Source organism: Nymphalis io, chromosome 8 (genome assembly GCF_905147045.1).
Source record: "Nymphalis io chromosome 8, ilAglIoxx1.1, whole genome shotgun sequence".
In the NCBI taxonomy this organism is placed as follows: Eukaryota; Metazoa; Arthropoda; class Insecta; order Lepidoptera; family Nymphalidae; genus Nymphalis; species Nymphalis io.
In genome coordinates this window covers 8438399-8456121 of record NC_065895.1, presented here as the reverse complement: position 1 = coordinate 8456121, position 17723 = coordinate 8438399, and the positions used below count along the sequence as shown (strand labels likewise).

Sequence of the window (17723 nt, the reverse complement as noted above, 5' to 3'; positions counted from 1 at the left end):
AACAGGAAATACAAGCTGGATTTATAAAATAGCATCAATTATATAAATGATGATTTCTAGACTTTAGAGGCCAATTATTCGAGCAATATTAAATACTAGTAATACATGTTGCCCGGAGACCGATATCTGACTAGAGCTGCAAGGACCTTGCAATTCAATAGCAGAATAAAATGCGAAATTGAATAATATCAATATGTAACTACGAATAATAAGTTCGATGGCCTTTATACCACGAAACGGATCTAAAGGAAGTGAATGATACTTAACTGACTTCTTATCGAGTCACCGAGCGGTGACAGAAAAGTCAATGCGACATATCTTCTAACATTTGGCCTCTGTATCTTTATTTCATTCACATATTAATTAAACAATAAAATCACTCGTAAAAAATGTTCGTTGATGATTTTTTTTAACAGTTTCTATGCGGATAAAAATATATGAGGTTTGATCTACTCTTTACAAATTTACATAGTCAAATGTAGATTACCTAATAATTGTTGAATATTATAAACATTATTGCATGTAGATATTTAAAAACTAAGCTATTTTATTTATTTATTTTGTATTTTGCGGAACATACATTAATATTATTACTTTTAATTACAAATGCTTTTAAAATCTATTAACATATGAAATCATAGAAACATTTTACTTGCATTTATGTAAAGAATATTTGTCATAATATAAAAATGTACGTATTAATTTCATTTGTTCAAAAAGAAAAAGTGAATATAATATTCATTTAAATTTTACGTGGACACTTTTAAGCAATTAACTATGATGTATAATCAAAGATATATATTTTTTAATTTTCGCTTGCTATTGCTTCTTAGCAACTAGTCAAAAAAAGAAATAAGTACATATATAACGTAATTATTTACAATGAAAAATCCTTAAGCTTACTTTTAAGTATAATTTTATCTCAATATCGACGTAATATGATCGAATGATGTATAAAATGGGTTATTTGTATTACATATAATGCTTTTGGAGTGTGTAATAAAAGTGCGTGGGCCCGATCGTGCGTCAATCCTTTGCAAACCTTCGTCATAGCCCTCAGCGGCTTAAAGTTGTGTGCAAATACGAATACATAGTTATAGACTATAAATCGTTGTTTGTTCACGTAATTAACTAAATCGTTAATAATGTAGTCTAAGAAAAAGTATATGAGTATATATTTTTAAAAGAACTCTTTTCATCTATGAATAAGTACGCTTAATTATAAATATTAGACTGTAAATACTAGCGGTACCTTAATATTTAATAAAGTTAATTCTCTCTATAAGTATATAGAGCTCATTGAACGAATAATTAAAATCGGTTGTGTAGTTTCTCAAATAATCACGCATATGGTAGGAAACAAAAAACTCAACTTGAGAACCTTTCGTTTTAAGTCTGTAATAGCCTTATTTTTAAAATTGTCTTATTATATGAAAAAATCCTTATTAATTTTTATGTTTTACGAGTAATTTCCACAATTTGTATATGTATAAGTAAGTTTTAATTTTGATAACAGTGCGGTCTAGTAAGATTGACATGTTCATTGAACTATTAAATTTTCTACATTTAACGTTTACTCCATTAATATTCATTAAATTTTACTTAAAGTGAGTGGCGACAACTTGATTACTTATAATATCACTGGGGTGTCGGTTTAAATGTTTTTAAGCCTAATAAAATATCACGTTTACCTTGAAAAATAAATAGAGATCAAATATTGAATAAAATTATGTACGTTTGAATTTCATTTAGTGACAATTTGTTCCTTGTGACTCAATCCGCAATTTTTTTTTCAGTAAAACCCCTAATCTATTAGTCTTTCTCGTTATTCAGGTCATTTCATTGCGATCAGTATAGTTGTTTAATCGTGACAAGGTAACAAACATAATAATAGCCTTATATACAGTAACACTCTTTAATATATATATTATTTATAGTAAAGGAAGGCGGACGAGCATATGGGCCACCTGATGGTAAGTGGTCACCAACGCCCTTAGACATTGGCATTGTAAGAAATGTTAACCATCGCTTACATCACCAATGCGCCACCAACCTTGGGAACTAAGATGTTATGTCCCTTGTGCCTGTAATTACACTGGCTCACTCACCCTCCAAACCGGAACACAACAATACCAAGTACTGCTGTTTTGCGGTAGATTATCTGATTATATATGGATTATATATGGATAATAGGGTCATAAGTAACCAGTAATTTTACTAGTACTTGTGTTAGCCCGCTCTTCCATAATACTTTATACATTTCTTAAGAAATAAACAATAGCAATTATGATTTAAGTAAGCAATAACTTTTAGGGCAGCTTATAATTACCTATACAAGAGAAAATAGAATCAAATTTATATATGTGGGTACGTGTGTTCATCTGACAAGAGATAGTTTAACCTTTTATTTATTTGGTTGTAAATATGAATGGTTTGCCTTAACTGTTGCTTAACATATTTAGTTTTCACTGTTTCAGCAAAAAAAAGCCGAGATGGCCCAGTGGTTAGAACGCGTGAATCTTAAGCGAAGATCGTGGCTTCAAGCCTGGGCAAGCACCACTGAATTTTCATGTGCTTAATTTGTGATTATAATTTATCTCGTGCTTGACGGTGAAGGAAAAAATCGTGAGGAAAGCTGCATGTGTCTAATTTCATTGAAATTCTGCCACGTGTGTATTCTACCAACCCACATTGGAGCAGCGTGGTGGAATAAGCTCCAAACCTTCTCAATAGGGAGAGGAGGCCTTAGCCCAGCAGTGGGATATTAGCAGGGTATTACTGTTTCAGCATGTACAACAACTTTTTTTCAACTTATTTTAGATCATAATGGAGAGTTCTAAGCGTTTTTAATATAATACATTTCACAGCACCAAACGAATAAAGTGTTTCTTCAGGTTATCTAGCACGGCGTCAATAGCGCAATGGTTTACTGGCTCCTTGAGCTTTTGTCGTCGACATAGAAGTCTATCACAAGCAGTACGCTTAATTGAAGGGGTAAATAGCAATATTAATAATTCCTTAACTATATTTTATTCTTAAAAAAATTTGATATTATATTATTATAATAAAAACTCTTTAGACTAACTAGGTCACTAGTTACAACATAATTGTTTCTGTTAAATCTCTACACGACGAATGCTTTAAAATACAATACTTATTAAATCTATTGTGTCTGGGACATTTCATAACTGTAACGTTATGAAGCGACGTAAAGTGCCAGACAATTGAAACGTATCAAGGCTTCTCCTCAATTATTATAGGCAGACTGACAAGATCAGGGGGTTAATAAGACCAATCAGCCCTTTAGTATGGTGCGTTGATTACTAATAAGAAATTGTCTTAGTTCTTAATATTTGCTTACAATGATTCGCTTAATATTTGCGATTTTAGTTGTTTTTATTGATCCAGAAAATAGTTCATATGTTACGTTTATATATTATTATTTATTTAAAAAAATACATTATAGCTATATACATAGATATGACTACTAGGCGTAAAACGTCTCTAAATGAATCATTTACAGGCGTGTTACGCCGTGTTACAGCTGAGAAAAGGCCTCATCTCCTCTCAGGGACAAGGTTTTTGGAGTTTTTCCTTCTTAGGTAACCAATTTGAATTATATACATATTGCAGAATATATTCCCATGCATGCACGACAAATTAAGCTGATGAAAACGCAGTGGTATTTGCACGGGTTTAAACCCGCAAAATTCAGTTAATATTCACGTATTTTAACTATTGGGCCATTTAGAATATAGTAAATAGATATCCCATTTTCTTAAACTAAGATGGTTTTTGATTTGTTAGGATCGATACCTTAACAGCAGTATAGGGTTAATGCAATGGGCGAAGCTGTATGATAGAGCAATCAGATAGTGTTTTCATTCAACTCTTTTCAAAGAAAATTGTGCATATCGTTTTAAATTTTTAAAATAACTAAGTTTTCAGTTTCCAAGGTAGAAAAACTGCTCACATCTCGTGGAAGTAAACTTTGTGTAAGCTATATAGTTTGTTGTAAATGTGGTAATAAATATATGATGCTAGTTTTTTATACTGTTGTTTGAAAATCTTGATTTTTTCCTTAACAAATCAAGAGTTTCTTTGATTGTTATGTTTCATTATTTTCTACAGCCATGTTGCCTTTGTACACGAAACATTGTCTATCAGGAAATATTTGTAAAATTATAGGGAACAAATTGAAGATTTAAACATATGTGTAAAGAAGGCAATACATAATGTTTGATTATTATTAATTATGGTACATATAGAAAATTTTAATTCGACGTATTGTTTTGTTTTTGCAAAATTATGCGACAAGGACGAAACATTTTAGGAGAACGATAGAACAAAAACAAGGAATATTTCAGTTAATATATACATCAATATATATTATATTGTTTATAATCATTGTATAGTAAACGAGAAGTAAAAATAAACTTATAACATCAAGTTTCGTATAACGAAAGTCGACCAATCCTTCCTGAAAGCAAGCTTAAGATATTTTTAATTTTGTCAATTAATAAGCGAATAGAAAAAATGTCTTAAATAATATTGATTACATTATGTTAATATTCACGTATTCTAACTTTTGGGCATTCATTTGTTGATTTTCATTATATATCAATATCAATATATTTTATTTTAAAGGTACATATTATAATTTGTGGAAAAGAGTAGGCAACTTTTGAATTTCTTGCCGATTCTTTTAAATAGAATCTACTTGTAAAACCAACATCGATCATGGAACATTTCTGTTGTATAATCTTGTAAAATAGCATTTCAAAGTATTTGTAAGAGGCTACTTGAATAAAGTATGTATAAGTTTTATTGATTTTTGAAAACATATTTTTACTTTTTATCTAGCGATGTGGTGATGGGTAGTAAAGCTTGTGACACTAAACTTTGATCTTACTTTATGTCAAAGATATATTGATAGCAATGACAATAGCATTATGAAAATCAATAAGTAAGTCTCACGCTTCAATATTGAATAAAGAATTTTGACTTTGACTTGAACACTATCTAATTCCATAATCATTTTCCGGAATGGTAAATTCTATGTGGCATTGCCGCCACCGTGGGCAACAATTAGCACTATTATTTTTATTGAATTTTTTTATAGTACAGAAATAATTGAAGTAGTTAAGTGAAAACGTATTATCTACATACATGAAGACAAATAGGTTATTTTTACTATAAAATTGAATGAATAGTAATACCAATCGCAAGTTTCCGTTATCCCAAGACGTGTACTGGTACGTCTTGAAGTCAGCAGCGGCATTTTTCTCGATCCACTGAGCATAAAAACTTTGATATATTGACTGTGTATTTGTCGATGTGTGATGACACGTACCTACATTAGGCACAGAGTTATTAGGCTGGTAATTACGTTTTATCCTTGTTTGAAAAGCGCTTCCACGTATATAAATATATATGTATCTATGTATATTATCAATAGCAGTAGCCCCGCGCCCGTTGTACGTATGTTTGCGGTAACCTTAGCAAGTGTGGTGGGGATTTTCGAGAGCGTTTTAAGCACAATAATAAAATTTATAAATGTTTTGAGCAAATCACCTAAGGTTATGATAATAGTTGTAGATTGATTCGGAAAGAATCGTGTCTCCTGACAACTTTCATAGTGTGGGCTATGGAAATATATAAAAATGGATGATTAAATTGTTGAGAAAAGTCTGTGACAATGTATATGTTTATATACAGACACACACACTGGATTCGCACGCGGTGGAAACGATAGTTTAGTTGTCGGGGTGTACACAGTAGTCTGCACTGTAATTACTAGTGTATTAATGACTTAAATATTGATTTTTCATATTTAAATATGAGTTGGAGCAACGCTTTTGTTATATGATTTTATCTATGACTTTGAATGCAATTTATAAAAATGCAAATACTGCACTGCACTGCAACTGGGTGTTACTTTATTTAGTAGAAAAATGAAATCATACACGGACGAAGTCGAGGTTTATATCTTGGGTTACAGTTGTGTATATTCAGGGATTAATATCTCCCCATTGCTGACGCCGCTCTGTCGCGAAGCCCCCGTCATTATAGAAGACACATCCAACAAATGAATAAAACAGAGGGACGCCCACGCTCGTCGCACACAATGAAACAAAAGCTCTTAAAACTGTGGTACATACTTCATATCCATTATGGCATTGTCGCTATAAAGAGGTACGTCAGTTCAAAAGATAATAAATTGCACATTTATATCCGGAAATTAAGTAAATACATAATAAAATACGACTGTTTATGGACAAAGAGATAATGAAGCTTGGGAGTGATTTACAGCGAATTTGATATATTCTGCATTGTGAACTTAAATATATCTATTCGATGTTTCATTTAGTTTTATAGTTAACTAAAAATGCTAAGACGAGTCTTAGACTCATGTTTACATTTATTAGTTATTTGAAATAGTTAAAATATTCTAATAGTAGGTCGAAATGGCCAAGTCGTTAAAACACCTTAATCTCCCGGAGATTCCAGTTTTAATCCCGGTTGCAATACCACTAAGCCGCAAGAACCACTGAATTTTCATGTTCCTAATTTGTGCTAATAATTAATTAATTAATATAAAACGAAGGAATTGCATCCCAAGGAAACCTGCATGTGGTATTTACAGGCTATTACTTTACTTTTAACAATATACTAGATCACGTTATATACAAATCCAAAGTAAATTTTCGGCATTCTTCTACAAAACTTGCGTGTATAAGACATTATTTTAATTAAAAAATGAGGTTTTCTTTCTTTTTGCAATTCTTATTGCAATACCCTTGGTGTTTTACTGTTATGTAGACACCATTAATTCTGACACCCGTGACCCGTTACATTGCCTTATGTGAAGTATCAGTATTTAGTTTACGCTATGTTGAAGTTAATTAGTGTATTTATTGAATTGTTTCTGTACCCGGTCGGGTGTCGCGATCTCACACGTCGGCGATATCAACGCTGTGCGTGAGTTCGTCTCTCCTGTATGTGACATGAATGTTTGACAGAAAAAAATAAATTTCTCTTAAATACTTCGACTTAAAGACATTAATAACAGTCCGCTGTAATTCTTTAACGATTCAAGCCAGTATATATGAGTCGCTTTTATATACAAAACAAGAGTGTGTAGGTACCCAAACACTTTTTGGTTAGATTTGTTATTTAAGTGAACCAGTTTATGTTAATTACACGTAATTAAGGTCCTATAAAAAGGCATCAAACGGAGCAGTAACTGTCTTAGTCATACTCCATATAAGTATAGATCGTCAACATGATTTTGTATCGAAAATAAATATTTTGGATGAGTTGTTTATTTTTATGTATACAAACCATTTACTTGGAATTAAATATATTTTATATGTGATAAATTAATTAGTAATTTATACAGAGAAAATAAACATTACTATTAAATATACATAAACTATTAATGATGATTTTATTTCAATATCGATACTGGGTTGCTTTGATGTTGTTATGATAATCTAAAACAATTCTTGAAAAGTTTGTCCGTTAATTGTTCTTACCACAGTGGTAAAAGATAACCTTTATCTTAATTAATAAAACGACATCCAAAGCCTAGCGAAACGGTAAAAAAAAGAATCACCGATCGTAATCATATTAACTTTTTTATGACTCTTTCTATTTTATGAATATCAGTGTTTAGCGTGTAATTTGTTGGTTTTTTTTTAACTTATTTATAAATATGAAAATATTATATCCATCGTTTTGCTTATGCACACGTGTTACTGTCATTTCTGACAGTATGCATGGTCATTTAAAGAAATAGATCAATTAACAAAAGTCGTAGCTATGAACTAATGTGATCGCGGTTTATTTCGGCCCGCAATTTATTATTTGGGTCAGGTCTGCAGACAGAATACTTACTATTCTATATACTACAGAACGTTATGATGATAACCTCGATGTTTAGTTACTTAATCTGTGTGGAATTTTCCATTTTACATTTAATATTAGGAATAATTGCCAGCGTTCATTAATACATGAATTAATGACTGAGTGAGATTCTAATTGAATGGCTCTAAAGAACCTTGACATCGTATGCTAAATGCTTATGTTAGAAATGTGTTTTTTTAATAATTGTTATTTACCAAATGTACGAAACATACTTAAAATTATAATAAAACGTATCTTGTATGATAATAAATAAATATTTTTAGTTGTATTTTTCTATTTGTTGCATTTAAATTAATCTGCATTTACACTTTGCATATGTTTCTCAACAAAGTTTAAACCGGATCGAGTCCTTATTTAGACATTACCTAATTATTAAATTGACTCTAACGGAAATCAGTACATTTGCATAATAGCGAGTGAAATGCTTGAGGATTTGCGTTACTAAGATGAATACGTATGTACTTAAAGATATCTGGGTTCTGTTTATTCTAACTCCTGTCATCGCGCCTGCAAGTCTCTGGCTAATATACCATCGGCGGCTCACGCTTACTCACCATTATTAGGCATTTTGTATGTGAGACACACGCTAAATTGCTACACCCACAATAACGAAGCCGCGTATGAATGCTGTATCGTGACCAGACAATCTGTTAGTCATTTGCCTACATAAACGGCGAGTCTTTTTAAATTTGCGAAAGTTCAGATATTCTTATCATTTTCATAAAATGTTAGAATAGGCATTGACCTTCGTGATCAATGAATAAGATATTTTTGGCACTACTACTGAAAATATATGAATTAAGTGATAAAAATAAGTTTATTGTATGTATATTTTATTTTATAAATAAGATAATGTTTTAATCTGTATTCTAAATGCCTATCTATGTCAAAGTCGCAGGTTTTTGTACTATCTTAGGCTTTCGTTAAACGATGCTTGTGGTAAAAAGCGTAATACATAAAATTAACAAATAAGGCATTTTGTAAATGATAAAAAAGCGTAAAGATAGTATTTTGTGCTTTAAGGAAAAGCCTTTTGAATTTTATTCCACATTGCTGTTCCAACGACGGTTTATGGATACACATGCAGGTTTTTTTTGTCGTTTTCCTTCAGCACAGATCACAAAATGATTTATATATAAAATATTTTTACTGGTGGTAGAGCTATGTGCAAGCTCGTCTGGGTAGGTACCACCCACTCATCAGATATTCTACCGCAAAACAGCAGTACTTGGTATTGTCGTGTTCCGGTTCGAAGGGTGAGTGAGCCAGTGTAATTACAGGCACAAGGGACATAATATCTTAGTTCCCAAGTTTGGTGGCGCATGGGTGATGTAAGCGATGTTTAACATTTCTTACAATGCCAATGTCTATGGGCGTTGGTGATCACTTACCATCAGGTGGCCCATATGCTCGTCCGCCTTTTTATTCTACATAAAAAAAGATAAGTACATGAAAATTCAGTGGTCATTGTTCGAATTTGAAGCTGTAATCTTAGGTTTCAAATTTATTCATTCTATGCACCGTCACATCTCGTATCATATATAAGAATGGTACAGATAAGAGCTTGCTTATAAGCTCACAAATCATAGATAGTTTGTAAAGAAACAAACTATGTTTATAGTCGATACGAAATGTGCTAGTTTAGTACAAAGTCACACGCGTAATCCGATTTAATAAAAAGTATTCCCACCTGGAAAGTTAATTACTGCCGTAAAATTTAAATGACACAGGTAAACGCACTTTTGTCGGCAGCCTATAATTATGTAGTATTTTTCATAGTGGATTAATTTTATTACTTTAGTATCGATGTCAGTAATTACAGCATATTCAATAATTTATAAAGTTGTCGTGCGATCGAGAAATGTCTTGTTCTGTGATCAGTAGTTGGGTGATGTATTAGCATAAACGGCCTTTATGCGATGCCGACGGGCCTGGCGCCGTGTCGCGCCGGTCACATTAGATTGAACACGGGAAATTACATACCTTGTCTAGATACTTGCGAATAAATAAGTATTTGCCACATAATTGTACTAGACTATTTATAATATAACGCAAACATAAGTTTTTTGTGTTACCTAAGTCGATTGATTGTTAATGACGGTGCACTATTCTCGGCTAAATGTAATTGTATGTTTGTGAGTGAAAAAATATCACATGATTAAGATCTAGGTTACACGATTGCGCTCAACGAATATACATACAGGTATATGTCAATCTGCATATTTTTCTTTTCTTTGTTTCTTGATATTCTTACATAACATATAAGTATATAAACGTATTAGTAATTTTTACACATTAATTCCTTGTTCTCTGAATTAGTGATAACTTACGATAGTTACGAAATTTATTTTATTCAAGCTGAATTTTTGCACAACATTTCACTTTACTACACTAATTGTAAAAAATACTACCATTTCCGAGTGTAGATTCCACTGATAAGGACCGGCATGAAATTCAGTAGTTGCTCTTTTTTAAATTGAAATTGGAACTGCAAATATATTTATTTAAGAATTGTAGTAGGTATTTATTTATAAGTATAACATGCATCTAAGTTAAATACAGGATTACTTTAAGCAAATAATAAATAATAATTATTTATTGTGACCAGAAATTGCAAAGAATATTAATTATAGAATGTAACTGATACAGCTTTGGAAATGTTGCCAGCATTATTCTATTACAGCAATGCACAATGATTACCTCATACTTAACTTAGCCTCATAGAAATGGTTCTCAATTTATAATAAATCGTCACAAAAACGAGTAGGCTAAGTATCTTGCCAAACGACTATGTCCTATTTGGCGAATGCTCAATATAAAATACAAAACAATTTTGTAGACATCAATTACAACAGAAACCTTAACAGAGTTTAACTTATTTATACTGTATATAAGAATATGAAGATTTAAAGTTTTAGTGAGATTGACAAAAACTGTTCAAAAAATATGAACAGAAAAATTTAACATTACTCAAAGTAAATGTTGCGAGGCTATTGTATATTTTTTTAATTTATAATAGAAAGGCTGATTGAAAAATAAGCTACCTAATGATAAGCGATACCAGTGGTAATACCACCCACAGTATTGGAACTGTAAGAAATATTAACCATTCCTTACATCGCCAATACGCCACCAACCGTGGGAACTCAGAAGTTATGTTCGTTGTTCCTGTAATTACACTGGCAACCCAGTACTACTAAGTAGCACTGTGTAGCGGTAGAATACGCGATGAACGGGTGGTACCTACATAGACGGCCTTGCGCAAAACCCTACCACCAAGTATTTTTAAATTCGTAAAAATATAATTCCACTAGGTAGGTAGGCCATTATTGTACGGAATTCTGATAGTTGTCAAAATTTCATTCAATATTTCAATAAAAGGATACAAAACTTGAATTTCATAGAACACAAACAATTCTACGTTGTTTACATAAAATTATTACTGTTTGTATATACGTACTGTTTTTATTACAAACGTAAATTAAGAAATTGTCCTGTAGGCATATCGGTCAAATATATTTGAGAAAATTGCAAAAAGCGAACCAGCACGTGCACGTAATAATGGACGCACGTGCATATTAATGTTTAGACTTGGTTGTTTTTATTCACTGGAATCACTGATAATGTGAATCACTATAATCAAAAATATATCAGATAATGTACTTCTTGCTACGTCGTTCCAGCTCTTCTTATATTGTAAATCATATTTCTCTTACTAAAATTGATAAACAAATCTCATTATTTATTTTTTAAATAAAGAATAATAGCTTACAAATAAATTAGCTGGTAACACACAGTGTGACTAAAATCGAAATGAACCAGTTTGCGTTAGTACTACGGTGCGTTAGAAGTATAATTTTGTTTACTATTATTATCTTACTAATTAGTTCATAATACAATTAATGGCGAAAAGTGATAACTTACATCATAAAAAAATTACTCTTTTAATATAAATGCATTAAATTACTCTATTAATATATGTGAAATTGTCTAAGGGAAAAAAAATTATGCCAAATCTGTGGATGAATGGAGAAATGTTTGTCTACATACTATTGAAGAGTAAAAGTTAGTAGTAGTAAGTAAGTAATAGAGACGAGACCTTAAATACAAAATCAGAACGAATTATCATTAAAATAAATTATTTATCTGATGAGAGAGAGGATGAGGACGAGTACGAAATGTCTGGAGTTGAAAAATATCATGATTAAACATTGCGTTTAATATGTATAATATTATGCACATATAAAAATAAAAGTTTTTTATTTTTCTGCTGATGGTGCACTACTACAAACGCATAAACTTCTCCAAGCTGATTAAGCTGTAATACAGTCTATAAAATTCAAATTGATATAGATACCGATTTGAATTTCAATTGATAATTGAAATTTGAAATTGTATTATTTCGAAAGTAGCAGACAGCGTTGACGAGAATTTTACTCATTTAAATATGTATTCAGGTAATTAAGACAAAACAATAATAATATATAATTTTCTATTACAAATGATTATTGAAAAATTTCTCATAAACTTGTCCGAATTCTACGTGATTTACAATTTGTTGATCGTTTATATACCTAATACAAATAAACGGAATAAAACAAAATGGACTTAAAAAACATAATGTTGTTAACATATACATTATAACACTTAAATGGTAACGTTAACGGCTTACTCTATACTTACTGTAATCTAAATAAACGTTTGATAGTTTGCTAATCTTTAACTAAGTACTTAAAACTAAATATTATCTTTTAACATAAAAATATCTTTAATTCCTACAAGCGTATGAAAGTAGTAAAATAAATAAAGCAACATTTCGTGTTATTTTTTTCACAAACGTCACATAAACAAGATGTTTGTTATTCTACTTGATTAATGGTCTGTGTCATTACTCATAGCTTTACAAAGTTTCTTCGTTTTCGTTAATAAATAAAAGTTATTTTTATATTTTAACAAAGCGACTGGATACTGAGTAGCTACGTATATTTACGTATAAAGATGTATGTGTAAAAATTATTAGTCAACTGTGAAATATAGCAGCAATACCATGACGTATTTTACTAATAGTACCTACTATTGTACAAATATTTACAGTTACCACCAAAAAACATAGGAACAGCACCAAACTTTATCCTTAAAAGGAGATGAGGCCTTAGCCCAATGTCCCACACATTAACAAGCCTTTTTATTTTTACAATATCACATCATAAGATTGTAGTTTTTAGATATTTCGGTAATTATGATTTCAAGCACTATGATAGATGTAGATATGGTAGGAGGGAGATATCGTTACACTACACTAAAGGAGTGCAGATCTTAAGATCGTGGGTTAACCTCCACGTGGTTATATATTTTTACGTCGAATAGAAAAATAATTGAGTGTTAACTAGACGGTCTCGATTGTAACTATAATAAAAGGTTCGCTTCTTTTCATCTTTAATTTAAGAGATCGTAAAAATATGGGTCATATATATGGTACTAATTAATTCGCACATTTAATGAGTAAAAGAGAGAGGGAGTAAAAGAGTTGCGAAAATACGATAATAATTTTTAATTTTAGCACGCATGAATGTTTATTGCTGTAAGGCTAAAATATATGAAATCACGTGAAAGTTCTATTTTTATTTTTTTGTAAATGTGCCTAGTAATGTATGTAAGAAAATTAAAAAGAATTATTTTCCAAGGAATAAATACAAAGTATAAAATAAACGCTTTAAAATCATTGCGTTATTTCGGCTGAAGAACTAAATAATCCACGCCAACGTATCATTTTTTATTTTATTTCGACTAAAATATGTTACGAAAAGACTTTTAAAAAGTCTGTTAAGACTCATAGAGAATTCGGGAATTAATTGGCTGGTATTCAGACTAATACAATTAAACTTCATCAAATCCCTGGATTACTCACGATTAAAGAACAGGGAAGAGTCCGAAAGTAAGACGTTATTGTGTTTAAAGATAATCCTTACTAATATTGTAAATGTGAAAGTGAGTTTGTTTCATTGTTTGTTTGTTACACTTTCACTTCTATCCGCTGAACCCATAATGAATTTTTGCATTCACAGTGCCAAGAGTACAGAGAAGGATATATAGATTCCAAACGTTTTCCCCCTATCACATGCAGGCGAAGTCGCGGGCGGAAACTAATCTATAAGCCAAGATTTTGTTAAATACAAAAATAACAACGTCACAAATATTTCGTACTTATTTTTGATATATAAGTTAAGATTTTTTTTTATTACAAAATCGTTTATATCTATTAAGTAATTGCATTTTGTTATTATTGTTATAAGTTATTGTATGAAAATGAGATAACAATAGGATAGAAATGTACATCATAGGTAGGTATTTATTGTGTTATATTAAGAAAAATAGTTTAAGATATCATTGTTTACCATATATTTAAAATTAGTTTGGGAATGATTTGTGCTTGATTGAGTATTGTTTATAACAAAAGATACAAATGATTAACCAAAACTTTACGCGAGTTTATTTCTATATATAAAACTGTCACATTTTTTTATTTCAAGATCAACTATCCTCATATAAACACGAAAACACGCTTTCAGGTATAATAAATTAATTGAAAATAAAACTAAAAATGTTTTATGCCAGCAAATGCTATGCGGAGGTTCTGTTTCTTATTTTTGCTAGCCCGCTCTCACACTTATCGGTGCACGACCTCCACAATGCACATTCTCGACAGCGATCCCAATAAAGTAGTCTAACATTATCTTGAATGCATATATTTATGAGTGTCAAAAGTGTAGTCGATAGTGAGACCTAAAATATATTGAATTAGTGTGTGGTCTGTGCGATACTCGGTGCAAGGAAGGCGAGTGGCGAGTGACGGTGTCGGTGTGCAGTGCATGCTGGTTTGAGAGTTGAGATAGTGGTGCTCGGAACAGGTCCGGCGCACGCGCGGGGCAGAGTCGCGCGGCGGCCGGCAGCGGAGACCCACCGGCCACGGCTCAACACTCACACTCAGTGCACGCGCTGCCTCGCCGCCGCCAGCCTGCGTGGCTCTCGTTACCACGCACTCGTACGCCGCAAATCGCTGTCATATTCGTCCGATACTCGATCGAAAGCTAACTTATATTTGATTGAAATTATTTTTTTATTAATGAAAACTATTATACTAACGTGTTCATTTATTGACTCTGCCTTTGTTTACATTTGCATATGTGCCATTTTCGCTGATCTTAACGGGCTTTTCCAAGTGTACTGAAAGTGAAGTGTATAATTGAATAGCATAACTGAAGGAAAACTGCGAACTGATTTATAAGGTAACATTTTAATTATTGTAATAGGCTATTTGCAAATTATATGTGTATTTTTTTTTGATGGCTGTCTGTAATTTTATATTAGAAAGTTGCATATGAGCAACCAACAAGTTGACTTCTCGTACACGTCGGTATTTATGAGTATGTAAGTACCTTCTTATTTAAGTTGATGTTTCTTCATAGCAATAGAGTAAGTAAATAACACCAGAATCTGCAAACGTGATATTAAAACGACGAGGTAAAACCAATAATTTATAAATAAAGGATAAACTTTTATACATACGTAGAATTCGAGGAAGTTTTGCTCGAAGATTTGCTAATTGATTTTGCATATTTTATCTTAATGTGCGTAAATAGTGTGTATTTTATTCATAACCACGCTATCTCAACTCGTAGTTCGAGTATCACGTCTCCGCTAATACCAATAAAGCTGTCAATGATTAAGTAATTTTTACATGATTTTCATAAATCTTGCTTTAACATAATATTTAGATAAAATTAACTCGTAGAATATAAATACATTTAAAAACATTTTATCAATTATTTAAGTTCGTAATTAAATTGCTTAAGACTTATTTGGTACTGGCAGTTTTAAAAATATAATAAATATTAAGGAAATAAGGATGTCAGCGTTTATATTCTATTTGTAAAGTTTTAGAACAAACTTTATATATAGAATATAAACGTTTATGTATAGATATCACTGAAGTTTTACACAAAAGAGACCAACTAATGTTTTATTTTAATAGATTGACATAAAATTATAACACTTAATTAACTAAGTATAAAAGTAAGTTTTTTTTTTAATTTTATATTCTTTACAAAAAAGGTTGAGTCAATTACAATTTTATAGTAAATATATTACAATAATTAATACAAGTCCCAAGAGGTAGAGGGCAAAATTAAATTTAAATACTATAATGTCGAAAATGTACGATCGGAAAAGTTCAAAACAATAAAAATGCGATAAAACTGAAAGGGCATACCTACAACATGAACACGAAGTTTATTAAGGAACGCTAAGTGTAATTAGATAAAATATATTTTAGTCGCAATTCAACTATCGATTAAAAAGAAATAAAAACGACTCGTACGTTTAATTAAAAACAGCATGTTCGGCGACATACGTACGTAAGACGATAAATTTAAGACAAAAAAGCGATAATAACTGACCAGATTTCATTGCCTTTATTGAGCTGAACAAAGAACGCACAATCTCTTATATCTTATTAATATATAAATAGATTAATAGATATACTTTAATCAACCAAGTATTCATTGAGTGTCAATGAACATTAACAATTGAATTACAAACTGAATAGGTAAGTAAATTACTAGTCTTGTGATTCATCACCTGCTCCTCGTAAACACTCGTAGCAAATACGATCTATATCAATCATTCACGAAGTCTTATTGGATATTGGGAGAAAAACTTTCTGTAAAAATCTTTGTTAATTATCCACATTAGAAGTCAGTATTATAATAAGATCCAAGACGCTAACGAATTATATTAAAAATATGTGTTATAGATACGAAGAGGTGCATTATTTGTAATGTTTGGTATATATGTTAGTTATAAATGTATAGTATATAATCATGTGAATATATAGAAACTGATGAAATTACGTTACTTAGTATATTGTTGTGTTTTTGATATTTTTATATTGATACTATTTTTACGTATTTTTTTTAAACTTAATATTTAAAAAAAAATATGAGAGCGCTGTACCATACCTACATGTCAGAAATCATTAAAAAGTAAGCTAACTTGCCCTACAGATAAATTTAAATGGTACAATGAACTAATGAATCATTTACATATATTAAATTATGGAGCACATTATTTTAGCGTTCAATAAAATGATAGCCTAAGTAACGTATGATTCACAAACAAATCTTTTATATTACCAAGAAAAGAATCGTGAAATAATTCATGATTCATAATATTAACTATTCAGGGATAAGATATAGAACACTCAAACGAAAAGAAAATTATTACAATGTATATCAAATGTTCTTAGCTAATTAACTATTTAAATGATTCAGAGATTATATATAAATTTATCATTAAAAAACAAAGTATTGATTGCACAATATTTTTTTCCAAATAAATGTAAAGATAACAAAAATCGGAAAGTCATAATACGATAATTTTGTATCTTTAATAAAGACCTGATTCATATTTCCTATTTTGTTGTATCTTTGTTATGAAACAAAATTGTTTCTTTTTCTTTTATCATAAAGTTTCATCCATACGTTGTTGACATACCCAAAAGTCGAACTAAACGGTTTGTCAGCTCGTTTTTGGTGATACTCTCACCAAAAACGAGCCAAGATGTGGAACGACCTGCCTGGGTCTATTTTTCCTGATAAGTTGAACTCTGGAGCCTTTTAGAGTAGAGTGAATGAGTTTCTTTTGGATGGGCGTGTACCACCTTCGTCTTCATCTACACTTTCCATCAGGTGAGATGGAAGACAAACGCCTATTCCATTACAACTATATAAAAAAAA

The 17723-nt window shown here is 30.9% G+C and overlaps 1 protein-coding gene across 1 annotated transcript in view; it reads left to right on the top strand.

Moving 5' to 3' along the window:
* Positions 1-14815: 14815 nt before the first annotated feature.
* LOC126769984 (BMP-binding endothelial regulator protein) overlaps positions 14816-17723 on the top strand; it is a 46762-nt gene continuing 43854 nt past the window's right edge. Inside the window, exon 1 of the mRNA XM_050489069.1 lies at positions 14816-15215. The gene's annotated coding sequence lies outside the window, so the exon portion shown is untranslated. The remainder of the gene's footprint in view (positions 15216-17723) is intronic.